Source organism: Pinus tabuliformis, chromosome 6, assembly GCF_031772625.1.
Source record: "Pinus tabuliformis cultivar Carrire ecotype Pingquan chromosome 6, CPIR1, whole genome shotgun sequence".
Taxonomy (NCBI): Eukaryota; Viridiplantae; Streptophyta; class Pinopsida; order Pinales; family Pinaceae; genus Pinus; species Pinus tabuliformis.
The window spans coordinates 160,403,343-160,425,041 of NC_142292.1; positions in this window are offsets into that span (position 1 = coordinate 160,403,343).

Sequence of the window (21,699 nt, forward strand, 5' to 3'; positions counted from 1 at the left end):
ACCCTCTCCCAAGTAGAATCAAGTGAAGACAATCTCTCCTCACAAAGGCTCTAATGGAAGACCTAAATCCTGCAGCATTTACCCAAAGAAAATGTATAGCTCCAACCTCCTCTCCTTCTGGCTCAATGCCTTTATTTATAGTGCTGTAAAGAGGTTATTCAGGTCCACTATCAATGGGATCATCCCCCTCTATGGGTGGGATAGCTCCCTTATTGATGGGATAAGTTCCCCCTTAATAGAGATACATGAACCAACTGGAGGCGCATCCATTTCATCAAACCGACCTCTAGAATGTTCTAGAAGTAACCACAAGTAACTTTTTCAAGATAAAACTCGCGCATTTTGCCTTTTACAGAGGGACGCACCTGTCCCTTAACATACAGAGCGTCCATGGACGCAGATTTTGTGAACATGGTCAGCGTCCCCGCAGGTAAGGCTAGAGAGAACCTGCGACCCCAGAGATAAACATAGTTTTTACAAGACTTTCTCTCTTCTTTGAGTTTGAGATGGATAACAGAGGCATGAGACTTGCCTAAGAGGGTAGCATGACTGTTGATTTGAGCCATACTAACTGTAAGTAGTCAAGGTGACATTTTTTAGTGTAACAGATTGCCCCCTAAAGTGCGAAGCCTGGAATAGAATAGGGTTTTGTAATTCTAGGAAGGGTGAAGCGCTTTATCATTTCAAGGATTGCCTTGTGGATGGCCTGGTTGGAACCTGCAATTTTCAACACAAAATACATGGATAAGATTATATCATCACTGAGGTAGGCATTCCCATACTCAGATTCAAAACTTTAACTAATGGACTAACTATTCTGATACAGGAATGATCTTGCAGTACATCATTTTTATAGACTTTTGTAGACACAGTATGGACGCAGCCATCTGTTTATGATTAGTCTACATAGATAATGAATACAAAACTCCTCGCAGCCTGGATGGTAGAAACTAGATCCAGGGTCTTCACTTCTACTTCCCGAATTGGTACGATTCTAGCCATGTGATTAAATGATTTGATGTCGAACATGTTAGAAACCACTTGATTACCAGTCGATGATGTAAACTGTTAACAAGCGTGAGAGAAACCACCAGTAATGTCAATGGTTCTCAAAGTACCAAGCACAACCCGTGAAATGTGAATAGATGTTTTGATGTCGAACACTTCACGGAATCCTTTGATCGAAAGTCAATGATGTAAACTGACGTCAAAGGCGAGAAACCTGCCATTGATGCATGCAGACTTCAAGGTACTGTCGATTCCTAAGTCATCTTTCTAGATAATGTGTCGATGTCGATAGAAAGCGACCCGTTGCAGGCAAGCCCGCAACACGAAATCATTGTTCAAGTTGAAGAAATGTTGCTGTAAGGACTGACTCAGGGATGGTCAAATGGATGACAAGTATTTTGCAGATGAAAGTTTTTCTTGCAGACCTCTTGAACACATAACGACACAACAGATGGCTTGGTGACGAATAACTCAAAGTTAACCCCTGGAACCCGGTTAAAGACTTTCAAAGTGATTTGGTCAACTGTGAGGTAAAAGATTTCCCAACCCAGGTGAATGAAAAGTGTCGTGTTCAAGAGCGGTAATAAAGTTTCTTCTGAGACAAAAGGTGACAAATAGGTTCATTCTTCTCTTTTTTCCCCCACCATTTCTGGCAAGTACCTCTTTATTTTTAACAAGCTTGAGGAGGATAACATATGCTTGATTATAAGCTCATCCTTCGGACGAGTCCAACCTAGTTTAAATTCGAACCCTAGGAAGGAGTGGTTCGTTCCTGTTTGTAATTGAACAGGTCCTCTACTGTAAAAGTTTAACGAGCCCAGTATAGGAGAAACTCGGCGTTTTTCAATTTTAGAGAGTCTGAAAAAACTAAAGGAGACTCCACGTTGAACTTTTTCGTATATTTGTGTCCCTCAAGCCCGAAAAAGTATAAAATAATACCTGGGGGAACCGCTTGATCTTGCGACCAAGGAGTACTTTCATAATAGTGTCGTTAACCTGAAAAGTAAAAAGCGATCAAGGACACGTCGTTTTATTTCCTTATCGAGTTCGAAACGACAAAAACCCGGCAATCTTTTCCTGATTTTGCGGTCAGAAAAGAGCTAAAAGGGGACCGTCTTTTAATTCCGTTTTAACGAGTGAAAAAGAAACACTCGGCGATCTTTTCATGTTTTAGGAGTCAGAAAAGGGCTTAAAAGATGACTCTGATATTTTGTTTGTGAAAAATTACAATTTCCCTCGAAATCCCTTTGTCCTGCACAAAAGCGACACATTACTCATACCTGTTTAAAATAGGCAAAAATACATTCAAAAACATCTTTTCATGGTAAAAAATGAACTAATTCATCCAAAAAACCTATAAAAAGACCTTTTACCATGTCATTTTTACCGTTTCACTGTTGAGGTTGAAAAAGGAGCTTTTGACAAGAAACTTCCCGTGGTCGCTGCGGAAAATCTGACCGTTGGAATCGAACGCCGTCTCATCCAGGTATTTTACACATCCTACTCTGCATTTCTATCCGTTTAGAATCAATTTTTAGGTTTTAGTTTCATTTTTTGGGGGGGTTTTGGTTTTGGAATGCGCCTCTCGGCGGACGCAGGTGCCCTTCGGGTGACCTGCGTCCCCCGACTTTTTCTCATACGGGAAAACGGTCGGAAGACGCAGCCCGCCTTCAGGCCAGCTGCGTCCGGGCGCCCTGTGCTACAAAGCCGGGGTGCGTCCTCCGAGAAACGCGCATTTCAAAACCCCAACTCTCTCAAAAAACCACCAAAAATTCCCAAATTAATTTCTAATTGCTATTTTTGATATGCAGGGCATTAATCATGTTAGACTGGAGAGAAAGAGAGCATGTAGAGGAAGATGAAGCTGCAATAAATCATCAACCTTCCCTGGATGCCCTAAGAGCATGCGGATTATACAAATATTGGACCATACCGGGCATGAGGGGCCAGGTAAGATTCTTGGAATGGCTGGTTGAGCGATGGAACGTACAAGAACAATGCTTTTACATAGGAGGGCACCAGCTCGAGATAGAGCCCTCGGATGTATACTTTCTCACTGGCTTGCCAAACAGAGGTGAGCAACTCAGTCTTGCGGGGACTAGGCCGGGTGGCCAATCCCTTGATAGTCTCCGCGAGAATTGGTGCACACCTGGGGCTCACCATTCAAAAGGCATAGAGATAAAACACATCACTCTACCGGAACTCAAAGTCATAGCGTTCACGGTTACCAGAATTTGCGGCGCGGCCGCTTTACACATTGCTTCCGGATCCCAAATGCGGATGGCAATTGACTGTTACCAAGGCACCATTTTCAACTGGTGTGAAGCTGTGTCGGCTCATATGAAGAGCCAACTGACCAAGGCAAAGAACGGACGACTAAAGACTTTTGGATATGGGCCTATAGTCGTGAGCTTTGCCTTGGAGAGAATTCCAATGCTGATCCCTCAGCAACTCACTGTTGATATCTTGGGTCCCCAGCAGCCAAAGCTGATACGATGGGTTGCGGTGATGGCCCGGCATCCTGACGAGGGCGCGACAGTAGTTCGATTCTCAGATAGTTATTTTGACTGGTTAGAGGGCCAGCTTTTTGTGATACAGGACTTTCCGTATGCCGGAATGGATTTCAGAGGTGATCCGGACATGGTTCTTCCACAGGGAGAACAATGGGACGACAGAGGTACTTTTTATTTTCACAAGTTTTCTAGTTATGTATTTTTTGTATTTTTTATATATATCGTCTCAAAACTAATAGTAAATCTTTCAAAATGCAGATGTTGGTCCACAGCGTCCAGCCAACCTCCGGCCTTATGATAGACTACATCCAGCTGCACCGGTACCGGCCCCACAGGATGCGACAGCAGAAGTACTAGCTGAGTTGGAGCATGATCTAGAGCGTCTCACGGCAGATATACCTGAGACTACTATGGACGACATTCCTATCAGGCTTCAGCGCTTCGTAGTCGCGGTCCCTGGACCGTTTAGGAGATTTTTGCGTAAGGTAGCCCGCGCAGTGGTGTCGTACAGAGAGCACCACCAGTGATTGACTAGTCACTTTTGTAGTCACATGTGACATTTTTGACTTTTTGTACTATCATTTTGCCGATCATAAGGTGTTTTAAACCTATGATCGAAGACGATGTATATATTTTTTGACACACTTCTATCTATATATATCACTATTACCGGCTTATCTTGTTTAACATATGTGATGAAATGTTTTTAAATTTACTTGCATGATTATCGTAAATGTCTGTCCAACATTCGAGAAGCAATTGCATCTGCTAATGTATTCAAAGACCTTGGAATATGTTGATATTCAATGTAATCAAATTCACGTTCCAAGAGACGCACTCTCAAAAACAACCTTAATAACACAGGATTTCTAATGGCATAAACTCTATTAAGCTGTAATACAACAAGTTCAGAATCTAACCTCACTATCAAACGTCGAATTCCAAATGAAATAGATTCGGATAATAATTCAACCACTGCACTGTATTCTGCAATGTTATTCGTTGTTTGACCGAGGCTTACCCCATGCATAGAAACTAACTCGTCAGAGGGCGAATAGATAACCCAAGCTGCGGAAGAGATATTCCGTGTATTACGACAAGCACCATCAGCAAATCCAATGTATGTTTGGAGAGGCGTCGACATCTACAATATCAAGAGTAAAACCAAGATAAGCCAGAATAATGACGAAAAACCACACTTGCTAAGCTAAGCACACTGACTAAACTAACACACTTGCTAGCTAGAAAGAAAATCTAACCTATCTAAAAATTTCTCCATACCCATCATTTTAAGCATAATACCTCTTTAGGTAAAGTCCATTTCTGGGTTTACCCAAAGAGTCCCCATCAAAATCAACTAACTCATAAGCCCCTTTTGCTAGCTTTCGCTTTACAATGTAGGGCCCATGCCACATGGGAACGAATTTTCCGGCACCTAGCTTATCGTTAGCTTGATCATATAATAGTACTAGGTCTCCTTCCGAAAAACTTCGAGGGGTTACATTTTTATCGTACTGAGCTTTCATTCGTTTCGCGTGAGTCTCGATAGCTAAAGTAGCGTCACGTCGAGTCTCATCTAATTTAGCCAAGTATAATAACCGTTTCTCCTCTTCGGAAGTAGCTGGAAGTAATTCGACAGCCATTTGAAGTGATGGGATTTCGCATTCAATAGGTAACACAGCTTCTAAGCCATAAACTAGCTGGAAAGGGGTGAAACCTGTTGAATTTTTCACTGAAGTTCGATATGCCCATAGCGCCGAAAATAACATGTTATGCCAATTCGTTCGATGGATACCAATGATCCGTCGAATCATGATGACTAGAACTTTGTTGATTGACTCAACCAAACCGTTGGCTTGCGGATAATAAGGAGTAGAGCTATCGTGGCGCAAACCAAGCTGGCTTGTAAGCTCAGTCATCATGACGTTTCGAAAATGGCTCCCATGGTCAGTAATGATTGCTTGTGGGACACCAAACCTAGTTATGATATGATTGAATACGAAAACTGCAGCTGTCTTGCCGCTTGCGTCGAATGTAGGCATCGCCTCGGCCCATTTTGTAAAATAATCAACCGCGAGGATGATATACGCATGCCCCCCGGCCGAGTGAGGGTTACAAGTAATAAAGTCAATGCCCCATTTGGCGAATGGACCAGCGGCAATTATAGGGTGGAGAGGAGCAGGTGGAGCGCGCATCTTTCGATCAAACACTTGACAGTTGTGGCATGTTCTGACAGCAAGGATACAATCTTTAAACATAGACGGCCAGAAATAGCCAGCGCGCAACACCTTCTGAGCTGTGGCATACCCAGACATATGACCGCCACATGCTCCAGAGTGACAATCATTCAAAACTCTCTCAGCCTCTTCGTGAGTTAAACAACGTCGAAAAACTAAGTCTGCCCCCCGGCGATAAAGTGTATCTCCAATAATTCTGTATTGCTGGGATCGAAACCGAATTTTTCGACGGTCTTCCTTGGAAGCTTCAGGCCGAAAGGTTTGGGTTTGGAGATAGATGATTATATCCCCATACCACGGATCTAAAGTGCTAATAAGAAACAAAGATTCGTCCGCAATGGACTCCTCTGCCACAGTCTCTGTGTCAGCACTCGGGAAATCACACATCAATTCCGCAAAAACTAAAGATTTCTTAGACTTGGACTTCTCGAACTCCAAGTCGAACTCTTGCAGGATAACAATCCATTTAGAGTACTTGCCCCCTAGCAGTTGTTTTGTCAAAATATAAATCATAGGGTTGCAATCCGAAATAACTGTAGTCTTGCGGAGAAGAATGTAGTGACGAAAACGCTGGACAGCTTGAACGGCTGCCAGGGCCAATTTCTCCACATGCGAATATTTTAACTCAGTGGGATTTAAGGTTCTACTAAGATAATATATCACATGCTCTGCTTTGAATTCATCTTCTTGAACTAACACCATTCCAATGGTGGAATGCGAAGCTGCGAGGTATAAGAAGTAGTCCTGGTTGTAGTTGGGAGGATGCAATAACGGTGCATGGGTCAACGCGTGTTTCAGTGCATCAAAAGATTGTTGGGCAATCTCGTCCCAAAAGAATTGTGCGTTCTGTTTCAACAACCGTGTAAAACCTTTAGTGACCTCGGCGTAGTTTGGGATGAATCGGCGTAAAAAGTTCGCTTTCCCTTGCAAACTTTGGAGTTGGCGCAAACTCGAAGGAGGAGGCAATTTGATGATAGCCTCGACTTTCGAGGGATCGACGCGAATGCCGGCTTTTGAAACAACAAATCCCAGCAATCGACCTGTTTCTATACAGAAAACACACTTGTGGGGATTCAACCGAATTCGATAATGCCTACACCTCATAAAGATTGCTCGTAGGTGGACAAGGTGATCAGCTCGTTGTAAAGAATGAGCAGGCAAATCATCGAGATAGGGTTGCACAATGTGCTTGATGTCATGAAATGCATAAGACATCGCCCGTTGAAAAGTGGCCCCGGCATTCTTAAGTCCAAAAGGTAATTTGCAATAAGCAAATGTCCCCCATGGACAAATGAATGCCGTTTTTGGTTGATCGGCAGGTAGAATATTGATTTGATTATAGCCTGAGAAACCATCCATGAAGGAAAACATCTCACTTCCGGCACAATCATCAATAATTTGATCGATATAAGGCGTAGGATAGTTGTCTTTTGGACAAGCTCGATTGATATCCCTATAGTCGATACAGATTCTTATTGTTCCTTGTTTTTTATTGACGGGAACAATATTCGATACCCAATCCGTTAACGGGATCGGATAAATGAAACCTGCTTTCAACAGCTTTTCGACTTCTGCTTTAATCGCAGCCGCTTTTCGAGGGTGAATCTGACGCAACCGTTGCCGAATGGGTTTAGCATCCGGGTAGGTTTTGATTTCATGAACAACAATGGCAGGATCAATTCCCGGCATTTCCTCGTAAGACCAGGCAAACACGTCGCGGAATTCTTGGAATAGGGCCTTGTAAGTTTGGATTTCTTCTTCAGTACATGCGGCACCTATATGAATGTTCTCCTCGATTCCGGGCTTCACTGAAATATCAATGGGAATAGTACGAGAAATATTCCCTAAATTCAGCTCTGAATCAGAATGTTTCGTTGGATCCTGAGCGTCTTTGACATATTCAGCGGTAAAGATAGATGAAAAATCATTTTCAAATGCATCATCCTTAGGTAAAAACGAAGATCTGTGATGGAGATCTTCCCATGGTAGATCATCTACACTTAGGATTTCGCGAAGTTGTTCGTCAGATGACACTTCTTCGGGAAACGTTATCCGTTCTAAGGGTGAGGTGAAAAGTGACTCTTCACTGACCACATTCATTTGGTCGGTTGAATGAAAGTCGGTAAAAGACATAAGAGCTTCATAAGCAATCTCATACGGACTCAACGGCATAACATCACCGAGTGAGTCTAGCTCAGAGTCAGAGGGAACATACCAAGGATCATCATAAATAATGTTTTCTGACGTGATCATATGAATTGTTGCAAACGAAGGGTCTGCATTGAGTGGAGGGAGAGGAAAAGTTCCCAGTAAACCGGAATCCTTAACTAAACCTACACCAATGTCCCTATAAGGGATTGTCGTTTTACCAACATGCTGGATAGTTTCTAAAGAGGTTGGGTCGGATGAAAAGTATGTCAGCTGATCAATAGTCACGATCTTACCGTTATGTGGAAACTTAATGACTCTGAAGACCGATGAAACGACCGCTGTCATAGCATATGACCAACTTCGACCCAAAAGAAGGTTGTAGTCTAGAGGGGCATCAACCACTTCCACATCCAGACTAACGGTTTTACCTTCGACCCCTATAGGCAATTCTTGTAGAATACCAAACGGACGGAACCCACGGCCATCAAAGGCCTTAAGGATGGTGGGGGATTGGTTCAACGAAGGAGAACCAAGCGATCTCCAACATTGAATCGACATAATACACGTAGAAGCTCCCTCATCAATCACAGTCCGATGAATAGGCCTGTTTTTGACTATCACTGGAATTTGGAAAGCCATTTGATGGGGGAGACGCGGTGTACTACTTTCTAGATCAAAGATCATTAGGTTCGGGTCCTGAACATCGACAGCTCCAATAGCCGACAAAAGCAATTTTCGTTGCGCTGGACATGATTGCAGCACTTCGAGTGCCGACATTGCTGAAGGTGAAACAGCTAAGTCTTCAACAATGTTGTAATTCTGGGCTGCTCTCGCATGTGGATTGAAAGCAGACCTTCGAAGTACACCCTTGGCGGGCGGCTTAATCACTAAGTCTGGGTTAGGTTTTTCGATCTGTAGTGGATCGGAACCAGGAGCTGAGGTTGATGGGTTAGAGTGAGAAGATTCTGCTTCCTTACCATCAACAGGAGCCTTACTACCATAATCTTGCGATCGAGTCGCAATCCTGACATGAGACATCATCAAAATGGGTTCTTCACTGGCATTCGAAGAAGAACCTATCATCTTATTCTCCTGCTCTGGAAATGGATTTTTTAACACAGCAGGAGTGGGAGAACCTTTGACTATTTTCACTACCTCGGCCCGATGAGGGCAGTCTCTCGTAAAATGATCTTCTTCACAAATAAGACAAGGATATCGAGGTTTGCGCTTTTCGTCATTGGTTTCCGACTTTTCCGTTTTCTCCTTTGGAGCCTTGTCTGCTTTAGCCTTCTTCTTTCCTTTCTTCTTTCCACCGTTTTTTGATTTGGCCGTAGATGACTCTACAGCGTGAATGTCGGCGGTAAGTTCAGGAGGAGAAGACTCTCCTGTCGGAGAATCAGGCAAAGTGATAATTGGAGTATTGGAGGCCTTGGAAGACTTCTTCTTACTCTTCGTAGTCACGATACCGATCATACCATCAGCGGCATGAGATCCCGAAGGAGCAGCAGCGATTTGGTTTGACTTTGGAAGATCCGGAATTTTCTCGTGTAACGTACCCGACTGAGTGTAAACTAAGTCAAGGTATTGTGCCTGAGCAATGACTTGCTCCTCAGTAACTACTCCGGCCTTAGCTACATCTTCAGTAATTCTTGGTAATAATGATTTGACAAACCATTCAGCTAAGATTTGGTCCGGGATAAAAACTTTCACTAATCTTCTTCGACGTCTCCACTCATGGATGTGATCAGAAATGTACGTGGATGTCGATTGTTTTAGCGAAGTTAATAATTCTGTACCATTATCGTATCTGACTGGTAACTGAAAATGAGTTAAGAACGAGGTAGCTAACTGGCTAAAGTTGTAAAAAGAGGCCCGTGGTAACTCAATGTACCACTTGGCTGCGAGACCAATGAGTGTACGCTGGAAAAGACGTAAGCGGATGGAATCATCTGAGATGGAATTTGATGCACACCAGAGGTGGTAAGTCATCACGTGATTAGACGGATCCTCTCCAGACTTACCTTCGAACTTGGGTATATCGCTGGGCAACTTATTTGGCATTGGCGGCCAGAACGGAAGATATTGAATTGGATCGTTCGTTAGGCGCGTCAAGTCGGGTAAATCTAAAGTCGCAATAAACGGTAACTGCCGGTTAGGATCTCTAAAACTCTGAGTCACAATACCAGCCCCAGGAGGAGGATATCCAGGATAACTAGGAACAGGAGTCGCATTTGGGATATTATATCCTCCTGGAAAACCAGGATTAACCGGACCGTACTGGGGTTGTTGAGGTGGTTGATAAGTGTACCCAGGATACGGTTGATACTGGTAAACCGGTTGTTGGGCAGCTTGCCCAGGTTGATACTGTCCCTGGTACGGAGGTTGAACAAATTGAGGTTGAGTAGTAACAACCGTACTTGTACCAGGTTGGCCTGCAGGCATCTGGACTGTGGTTTGAACCGTGGGTCCAGACAACGGTACAGATGTCTGAGGAGTGGTTACAGGGACAGTAGAAACCGGAGCTGCCGATACTCCAGAAGTAAGCATGGTAGATGAAGCGGTAGTTGCTGCAGCCGTGTGAGGTGGAGTACCAGGTGCAATTGGCGGCTGAGTAACTACAGAAGTTACAGGGGTCTGAACACTTGACTGGACAGGTTGCGGTTGCTGGGGTGGACCAGGAACTGCAGGTTGTCCTGCTTGAGGTACCGACTGTATACTTGGTTGCGACATCTGTTGACCCTGTGACGGATCCCATGTTAACATTCCAGGGTATTGACTCGTAACAGGTTGAGGATACTGAGATCCATAGCCGTATTGAGGATAGGGTTGATAACTGTAAGGTGCAGTCCCATATGATTGCCCTTGAGGTGGTTGATAACCTTGACCAGGGTATTGACCCGTAGGTTGATAACCTTGAGGTAAATACGAATACTGGGGTTGACCTTGACCTTGAGGTTGGTATCCTTGAGGTTGATACCCTTGGGGTTGATACCCTTGGGGTTGCCATCCTTGAGGTTGCCATCCTTGAGGTTGATACTGATACTGAGGTTGACTTTGGGGTACATATTGAGGCTGGGGTTGATACCCTTGGGGTTGATACCCTTGAGGTTGCCCCCCAGTCACAAATGAAGTACCTTGAGGTTGCCCCCCAGGCATTAACGAAGGTTGCCCCCCAGGCGGTAATTGGCCACCTTGAGGTTGGTTAATGGGAGTTGAACCTGACATCATATAAACTTCACCTATACTCAATGGTACATTACCACTGTTTCCAACTAATAACCCATGATCAATGGGTTGAGGAGATGCTCCCGCAAAGGTACCAGAAAGTGATTGATACCCAGTAGGAACAGAAGGACCGCCATGTAAAAATGATTCAGGACTTTGTGAAAACACAGATGACTGACCAGACATATTTACAGGAGAATGAATTCCTCTAGGTGGAACCGGAGTACGAGGTGTAGAAAAACCTACTGAGTTGTCTAAAAAATTGGTTAATGCAAGGTACCAAGATTCACTTCTAGGAGGACTGTAAAAGATGGATTCACGCTCCCTTAGATCAAGGGTAATTAGATCTTCAGAATCAGAAACGCCTATTTCTTCCTCTGGAACAAGTTCTTCTATAGCAATTAATCCAACAGGAAGATTTTCGGTGATAATTCTTTCTATTCTTGGTGAATCAGGAACACTAGGAGTTGGAGTAACAGGTTCTGAAATTTCAGGTTCTTCGCCTGTTTCACTGGCAGATGAAAAACTACCAGCAAGCTCGGAAACTGTAACAGCTTCGGGATTGTAACCTGTTTCTAAACTTTGGTAATCTGGATGGACTACCAAGGAAAATTCTCCTTCTTCAGGTGATCCTACTCTACTGCCACTAGGAGGAGTTACAAGGACCTTTAACCCTTCTAAATTACCTGGGTCGTCTCGAGGAGGGGATCCCCTAAGTCTACGGGATCTTCTCAACAATTCGGCCACAGAAACAACTTCAGGAGACTGGCCCGCAATTCGACGGGACCTTCTCGGTAATTCCGCCACAATTAAAGATTTTAACTACAACACACGAAAACAAAGTAAAAAATTTCAAATCAAACCACCTAAAGTCTTCTAAAGAACCAATCAAATTTGAAGCACACGCCTAAATAATCTAGAGCGTCAAACCACACACAAACAGTAGTCTTCCGGACCAAAAGCGCTAGTTGGTGATTAGGCCCAACCTCGCAGGATTCAGTACAGAAATAGTGGGTGGAACAGTTACCCCGGCAACCTGCTTAATGAATAGACTGGACCAAGTTCCTCCACTTTAACCGTCTCGAAGTGAAGCGAACCCCCCAGAAAATCCAAGTGAGTATAACCGACGTCTGCTCCAGGTACAGTGGGACCTTCCCTCCACCGTCACCTTGGGTAGAATCCTAGATATTATGGCCACTAAGGTTACCAATCACAACAATTACACCTGGGGGAACAGTCTAAACTCCGACAGCACGCAAGGGCAGAGTAGCAAGCTCCAATCCCCTTACCGGCTCCTTGACAACAATCCAAGGTTTACCGATAAGTGACCCCTGGCTCCTCGACAATGGTTAATCCGAGGTTTACCGTTTGTAATACGTACTGCCTGGCGTCGTTCCCAACGAGGGAGGAATGATCCCCTCACTGGTTCGGACACGAGCTCGTGCTTCTCCTTTAAGAGGAGCTTTCCCAGAATGTAACTGAAACAATTGGATTTGTTCTACTCAAGATAGACTATCTGTTTGGTTTTGTAGTCTTGGAGAGTTAAGTACTCACCTACTCCAAGACCCTAGCCTAAGCTATGTTGGTGCTTCAGAGCCCTAGAAAAATAAAGATTACTAGATTGATTTTAATTTAAGCGTTACTTTTAAGGTTGTTTCTTAAGTCAAAAGGTGATGGAAGTGAAACCAGTGGTGTGTTGACTCGACTCGAAACCACTACAAAATGCACCTAGAATGATTTATCCACTACTTTACTTTTTCGATGAATTGCTTAACTAAAAAGTTGAGAGAATGCAATCTTTATAAAAGCAACTTCTTAATTGAAGACAATCAAAGAAACAATTCGTTTTTCTTTTCCAAGCATAAAAACATAACTTCTCTTTACATGCACGAAAAAAACTCTTTTCTTCTTTTGAAAACAAAAAGCTACTTGAAACAAGACTTTTTAAGAAGATGTTTTTGTATTTTTCTTTTAATAAAGCAAGTAAATCTAATATAACCAAAAATCAATCTTAACAACTCTTAAAATCTATGAAAATGCACTCATAAGCAAACTAAAGGCAAATTTACTCTAAGCAATCTTAACGAGGCCAAAACTAACAATGATTATTTCTAAGGTGTTTTACTTGATCACAATCAAATCAAGGACTAGCTTATTGCAGAATCAAAAACTAGCCAAAACAAAACTCTAATCTTTTTGTTCTTTTTGTAAAATGGAAATCAATACTTTATAAACAAGTAATTCGAAATTTGACCCAAAACAACTCAAATGGCAAGTTGCTCACAAAAGGAGACTTTACGACAGGCCCGACTTCTAAGAAGGTTGACTAACCAGAGAGATCTAAGGCTGGACAACTTTCTACTATCAAAGTCACTACAAAGCCTTTCCAAAAATCAAACCCTAGGTCTAAACTTCGTTGAAAACCACTAAAACACTCAAAGCTCACAAAACAAGTTCAGGTGAAAATTCTTGACAGGGTACTAAAGGATCTGGGCAGAAAACACTAAGGAAAAACAAAATCTAAAAGCAATTTAAAGCAAAAATGGAATTTTCTTAAGTTTTACAGGAAGACGCAGGCAACCCGTTGTCACAGGTGCGGCCCCGCTCTGTGCAGACGGCAACAGCGCGTCCAAAGACGCACTGTGCAGTACTCAGAGACTGCGTCCTTCTGGAAAATGAAGAAAAACCAAATCTAACTAAATCTAAAGCTAAGCCACCCAAATACTAATTCTCACAGTCAAAAACCAGAAAATAAAAATGATTTTCTCAAAGCAAAGTTCATATAAAGGAAAAGACTCTCTCATTAATGGATTCCCCAGCGGAGTCGCCAATTTGTCACACGGAATCTGTCAAGGGTGCGGACACGACTGACCTTCCTAGAAGTCTAAGACATTCTAATGACAAACAAGACAAAATGGAGTGATCTTTCTCTAAATACACCTTTTACAACATGAAAACTACAAGTGTTTAGGCTTACCTTATTCCAAAACGCTGTTGTTGAAGTCCGTTCTTGACGATCCGGATGAGCTCCTCCTTCAAGTCAATTCCTGCAACCACAAACAATCAAACAATTACCAAGCACTTGCATTTCATATAATAAAACATATATTCAACATGCAGACCAAGGAACACATGAAATAACTCATTAACACAAGCTATTGAGAAAAATAAACCAGTTTGTATTAATAACGAAACAAAGAAACTCTTACAACCTGGCCTTGGTGTTGTGCAAGTTCCTCCCAGGGTCCATCAAGGGTTTTCCTCTACTTTGACAAAGCTCACCCTCTCCCAAGTAGAATCAAGTGAAGACAATCTCTCCTCACAAAGGCTCTAATGGAAGACCTAAATCCTGCAGCATTTACCCAAAGAAAATGTATAGCTCCAACCTCCTCTCCTTCTGGCTCAATGCCTTTATTTATAGTGCTGTAAAGAGGTTATTCAGGTCCACTATCAATGGGATCATCCCCCTCTATGGGTGGGATAGCTCCCTTATTGATGGGATAAGTTCCCCCTTAATAGAGATACATGAACCAACTGGAGGCGCATCCATTTCATCAAACCGACCTCTAGAATGTTCTAGAAGTAACCACAAGTAACTTTTTCAAGATAAAACTCGCGCATTTTGCCTTTTACAGAGGGACGCACCTGTCCCTTAACATACAGAGCGTCCATGGACGCAGATTTTGTGAACATGGTCAGCGTCCCCGCAGGTAAGGCTAGAGAGAACCTGCGACCCCAGAGATAAACATAGTTTTTACAAGACTTTCTCTCTTCTTTGAGTTTGAGATGGATAACAGAGGCATGAGACTTGCCTAAGAGGGTAGCATGACTGTTGATTTGAGCCATACTAACTGTAAGTAGTCAAGGTGACATTTTTTAGTGTAACAAGGTGCCGGCCTACGATCTTCCCGGGACCACGTTTCATACATTTTCATACTGGATCCATAAGTCAATCACCATTGTAGTACAACCTGCATCATCAATCACTGAAACACCTAATTCTGAATCACTGTAACCCTGTCAACAACAACCAGACAACATAACAACAACCAGATCCAATTTCATCTTCAAATATCATACTTCACATTGTATACGCTACTTGGATGAACCCAACCTGCGTGTATACGCTCTTTTACCAAAACCAACCCGCGTACAGATCTGCAAATTCTAACTTATGACTCTGCAACTATATCAGACATCAAAACATACCCAGATCATAACAATAAACATGCGTCAGTAGTTCTGATCTATCCACAGTCAAACCATATGAAGATAATCATTCCAAGCCTTGAGATCTCGTTCCATCATTCATCATCCTCCACATGAGTGAAACCTTGGTTCAGATCACCAACCCATAACTAGCACTTGGATCTCACACTTCCTCAGATCTTCATTACTCACACACTCTTGCACCTTGCATCCTATTTGCCTAATGATCTTCTCCTTATATAGCCTTAGGCCCTTTACAATACCACGGTCCAAAACCATAGTAACACAATACCATCAACTTCAAAACTAGGGATCAACACGTCCGTCGAGACACCATGGTCCAAAATCATAGGCACAACTTCCAAGGACTAACCACCATGGACCAAAGGTACGTTTTCACATGTACGCGCTTTTCCTGAAGCCAACCTGCGTGTACACGCTGATTTTCCTTACTGAACCTGCGTATATCACTTTCTTGTCCTGCTGTACTGAGATCTGTCCTCTGATCAAGTTGCCATCACTTGTACCTGTCTCTGAGTGAGTTGCCATCAAGGACAACACTTGAATCATAATGCCAACAATCTCCCCCTTTGGACTTGATGGCAACCACCACACCAAGTCACTCTCCCCCTTTGACATCAAGGGCAAAGGGCGAACCAAGATATTCTCTTCTTTGGTATACCTTCTACTGTCCATACTCCCCCTGAGTACCTGCTACAATCTCCAAATGTGCTCCCCCTTGTATATGCCAAAGTGTACCAATCTATCCATCCTGCTCTTGCTGAATTGTGCTGTTCATGCTCCCCTTGACTGTAGGCAAGGTCTGCAAAAGATGTTCTTCAAGAAGAACAAAGACTTATACACCATAGAAGACCTTCCTATCACCAAAAGACTCAATACATACATTCATCATCCAACCTAGTGGGGATAGACCAATATTGACTCATCCACCTAACCATGTGGAGATACATTAAGAGTTTACTCATGATAAGACATGAACATTACATCATTCATCCCAGGCATAGTGGGGAAACCAACATAGGCCGTTACATGACCTTGACACCATAAAAGAGATATCATAAAAGAGATACATGCTGAAGTTTCTGAATGGGCTCCTAGTTGTATCAATCCATCCATGCTCCCCCTGAGTAGATGCAAGTTCTAAGACCAACAATTCATTCAAGACCATGACTATCATTCATCATATATGATCTGTACCATCAGTCTGCAATGCCATTCCTTTGATCAAACAACAAGATGTATCATTTAGCTTCATAGACTTTATCAACAACTTCTAACCATAATGCCAACAATGCATTATTTGAAGTATATGCTCCCCCTGAGCCTGTGCCATCTGTAGTTAGATCTGATCATGCATACATCAGAAATAAGCATCAAGATCTCATCATCATCAAGTTAGGATTAAACACTTCTAACATCTTACAAGTATCAAAACATTTCCAAACATCCTCAGCAGACTGTAATCGTTAATCAAGAGAGCAGATATTGGACTGAATCATATCAGACCCCTTTTCTGAGTCTGTCCCCACTGCTTTTTCACAAACTGACATATACGCGACTTTTCAGTGTGAAACTCGCGTATATACGCGGCTTTACTTCATGAAACTTGCGTATGAGAATTAGAACACTGAAGTTTTACATCTTCAGCTCCCCCTGAGTCTGTTATGTTTGTGCTGTGCTGAGTACCCTGTGCTATGCCACATCTTTCTGGCTGAACTTCCTTCTTCTTCCATATCTTCAAGCATGTTGATGATTTCTTCTTATCATGAGCTTTGTTCCTGCAATCTCTTGCTTTATGTCCAAACTTGTTACATGCATAGCATCTTACATGTTTCATATTCCTCTTATAGCAATCAGCAACTTTGTGGCCAAATATATTGCAAGAAAAGCAATATCCATTAAAGTACCTTGAATGTGATGATCTTTCTGCATGATGGTCTTGAAACCTTCTTCTTCTACATATGGCTGCAACATGTCCGAGATTATGACATACATAACATTCAACATTATTCATGGGAGGAGTAAAAGATTTTCTTTGAGGAGTCTCTTTCCTTGATTGTTGATGAGGTTGACCTTTCATTTCCTTGTAGAGCCTTTCAGATTTTGCATTAGAGATTCTTGTCTTACTTTGTGAACCAGATTCACCTTCAATAGACTCATGAAAACCAAGACCAGTTTTGATAGCAGGGGACCTTTGACTACTAAGAATATCATCCAAGATCTTAGTACTATCTTGAAATCGTATTAGTTTATCCTTTTCTTCTAATTTACTTTTCAAGATATTTACCTCAACTTGATGTTGTTGTTCTTTGTCTAGACATTGCTTCTTCAAGGTCTCTTCAGCTTTCCTTCCTTCATCCAACTGATGCCTTAGTTTGAGGATCTCGTTTTCTTGCTCTTTATTCAGTGCTAGCAGCATTTGTCGAGTTGTAGAGGCACATTCCAACAGATCTTCTAATTTGATGATTTCTTCTTTGAGGGCATTCTCCTTTTTGCTAGGTAGATCTTGCTGATCTATGGTTTGATCTGATGCTTCATTTGTTTGTCCATCTTCATTCTGAGGTGATTCAGGATCTGAATTCTTACTTCCACTCAATGGCAGGTTGTCATTGTTCCTTTGAGCTGTCTTCTTCTTCTGACGTGCTTTCTTCCCCATTGTTCTACGAATCTCCTTCAAGCAATCAAGCTTCTCTGAAGGACCTGCTCTGATACCAATTGTTGGAAATAATACTGAGAGGGGGGGTGAATCAGTATTATCAGATCAATCAAACTTTTTCAATTTCATACTCAGAAACATATATGCTACTTCAATTAAGTGAACCCGCGTGTACACGCTACTGTGTCTAATGAAACTCGCGTATATCCAGAGATCTTATAATTCAGTTATCTTAATCTTCAGTAAATGCATCAGATCATCATTAAGCATATTAACAGTAAACAAGTGCAGAATAACAGAACAGAACATCACACAAGAGCCACACACATGAACACCATGATATAAGGTGGAAACCCAATGTGGGTGAAAACCACCTGCTGCAATTCGTCTCTTTCTTCTTTAATAAGAAACTTCTTTTACAATGCACTGGTGCAGTCATTTACTAGCACGCAGGCTGCAACCTGCAGAGGGCTACAACCCTCATAGCTCTTGTACTAGCCGATCCATTTACTAGTACGTAGGTGCCAACCCTACAGAAAGCTACAACCTTCACTCGTTTTCCAGCTGCTCCTGGAAGGGAGCTACAACCCCCTTTGGCTCTTGTACTGGCTGATATGTTTACCAGTACGTAGGTGCCGGCCTACGATCTTCCCGGGACCACGTTTCATACATTTTCATACTGGATCCATAAGTCAATCACCATTGTAGTACAACCTGCATCATCAATCACTGAAACACCCAATTCTGAATCACTGTAACCCTGTCAACAACAACCAGACAACATAACAACAACTAGATCCAATTTCATCTTCAAATATCATACTTCACATTGTATACGCTACTTGGATGAACCCAACCTGCGTGTATACGCTCTTTTACCAAAACCAACCCGCGTACAGATCTGCAAATTCTAACTTATGACTCTGCAGCTATATCAAACATCAAAACATACCCAGATCATAACAATAAACATGCGTCAGTAGTTCTGATCTATCCACAGTCAAACCATATGAAGATAATCATTCCAAGCCTTGAGATCTCGTTCCATCATTCATCATCCTCCACATGAGTGAAACCTTGGTTCAGATCACCAACCCATAACTAGCACTTGGATCTCACACTTCCTCAGATCTTCATTACTCACACACTCTTGCACCTTGCATCCTATTTGCCTAATGATCTTCTCCTTATATAGCCTTAGGCCCTTTACAATACCACGATCCAAAACCATAGTAACACAATACCATCAACTTCAAAACTAGGGATCAACACGTCTGTCGAGACACCATGGTCCAAAATCATAGGCACAACTTCCAAGGACTAACCGCCATGGACCAAAGGTACGTTTTCACATGTACGCGCTTTTCCTGAAGCCAACCTACGTGTACACGCTGATTTTCCTTACTGAACCTGCGTATATCGCTTTCTTGTCCTGCTGTACTGAGATCTGTCCTCTGATCAAGTTGCCATCACTTGTACCTGTCTCTGAGTGAGTTGCCATCAAGGACAACACTTGAATCATAATGCCAACAATCTCCCCCTTTGGACTTGATGGCAACCACCACACCAAGTCACTCTCCCCCTTTGACATCAAGGGCAAAGGGCAAACCAAGATATTCTCTTCTTTGGTATACCTTCTGTTGTCCATACTCCCCCTGAGTACCTGCTGCAATCTCAAAATGTGCTCCCCCTTGTATATGCCAAAGTGTACCAATCTATCCATCCTGCTCTTGCTGAATTTTGCTGTTCATGCTCCCCTTGACTGTAGGCAAGGTCTGCAAAAGATGTTCTTCAAGAAGAACAAAGACTTATACACCATAGAAGACCTTCCTATCACCAAAAGACTCAATACATACATTCATCACCCAACCTAGTGGGGATAGACCAATATTGACTCATCCACCTAACCATGTGGAGATACATTAAGAGTTTACTCATGATAAGACATGAACATTACATCATTCATCCCAGGCATAGTGGGGAAACCAACATAGGCCGTTACATGACCTTGACACCATAAAAGAGATATCACAAAAGAGATACATGCTGAAGTTTCCGAATGGGCTCCTAGTTGTATCAATCCATCCATGCTCCCCCTGAGTAGATGCAAGTTCTAAGACCAGCAATTCATTCAAGACCATGACTATCATTCATCATATATGATCTATACCATCAGTCTACAATGCCATTCCTTTGATCAAACAACAAGATGTATCATTTAGCTTCATAGACTTTATCAACAACTTCTAACCATAATGCCAACAATGCATTATTTGAAGTATATGCTCCCCCTGAGCCTGTGCCATCTGTAGTTAGATCTGATCATGCATACATCATAAATAAGCATCAAGATCTCATCATCATCAAGTTAGGATTAAACACTTCTAACATCTTACAAGTATCAAAACATTTCCAAACATCCTCAGCAGACTGTAATCGTTAATCAAGAGAGCAGATATTGGACTGAATCATATTAGACCCCTTTTTTGAGTCTGTCCCCACTGCTTTTTCACAAACTGACATATACGCGACTTTTCAGTGTGAAACTCGCGTATATACGTGGCTTTACTTCATGAAACTTGCGTATGAGAATTAGAACACTGAAGTTTTACATCTTCAGCTCCCCCTGAGTCTGTTATGTCTGTGCTGTGCTGAGTACCCTATGCTGTGCCACATCTTTCTGGCTGAACTTCCTTCTTCTTCCATATCTTCAAGCATGTTGATGATTTCTTCTTATCATGAGCTTTGTTCCTGCAATCTCTTGCTTTATGTCCAAACTTGTTACATGCATAGGATCTTACATGTTTCATATTCCTCTTATAGCAATCAGTAGCTTTGTGGCCAAATATATTGCAAGAAAAGCAATATCCATTAAAGTACCTTGAATGTGATGATCATTCTGCATGATGGTCTTGAAACCTTCTTCTTCTACATATGGCTGCAACATGTCCAAGATTATGACATACATAACATTCAACATTATTCATGGGAGGAGTAAAAGATTTTCTTTGAGGAGTTTCTTTCCTTGATTGTTGATGAGGTTGACCTTTCATTTCCTTGTAGAGCCTTTCAGATTTTGCATTAGAGATTCTTGTCTTACTTTGTGAACTAGATTCACCTTCAATAGACTCATGAAAACCAAGACCAGTTTTGATAGCAGGGGACCTTTGACTACTAAGAATATCATCCAAGATCTTAGTACTATCTTGAAATCGTAATAGTTTATCCTTTTCTTCTAATTTACTTTTCAAGATATTTACCTCAACTTGATGTTGTTCTTCTTTGTCTAGACATTGCTTCTTCAAGGTCTCTTCAGCTTTCCTTCCTTCATCCAACTGATGCCTTAGTTTGAGGATCTCGTTTTCTTGCTCTTTATTCAGTGCTAGCAGCATTTGTCGAGTTCTGGAGGCACATTCCAACAGATCTTCTAATTTGATGATTTCTTCTTTGAGGGCATTCTCCTTTTTGCTAGGTAGATCTTGCTGATCTATGGTTTGATCTGATGCTTCATTTGTTTGTCCATCTTCATTCTGAGGTGATTCAGGATTTGAATTCTTACTTCCACTCAACGGCAGGTTGTCATTGTTCCTTTGAGCTGTCTTCTTCTTCTGACGTGCTTTCTTCCCCATTGTTCTACGAATCTCCTTCAAGCGATCAAGCTTCTCTGAAGGACCTGCTC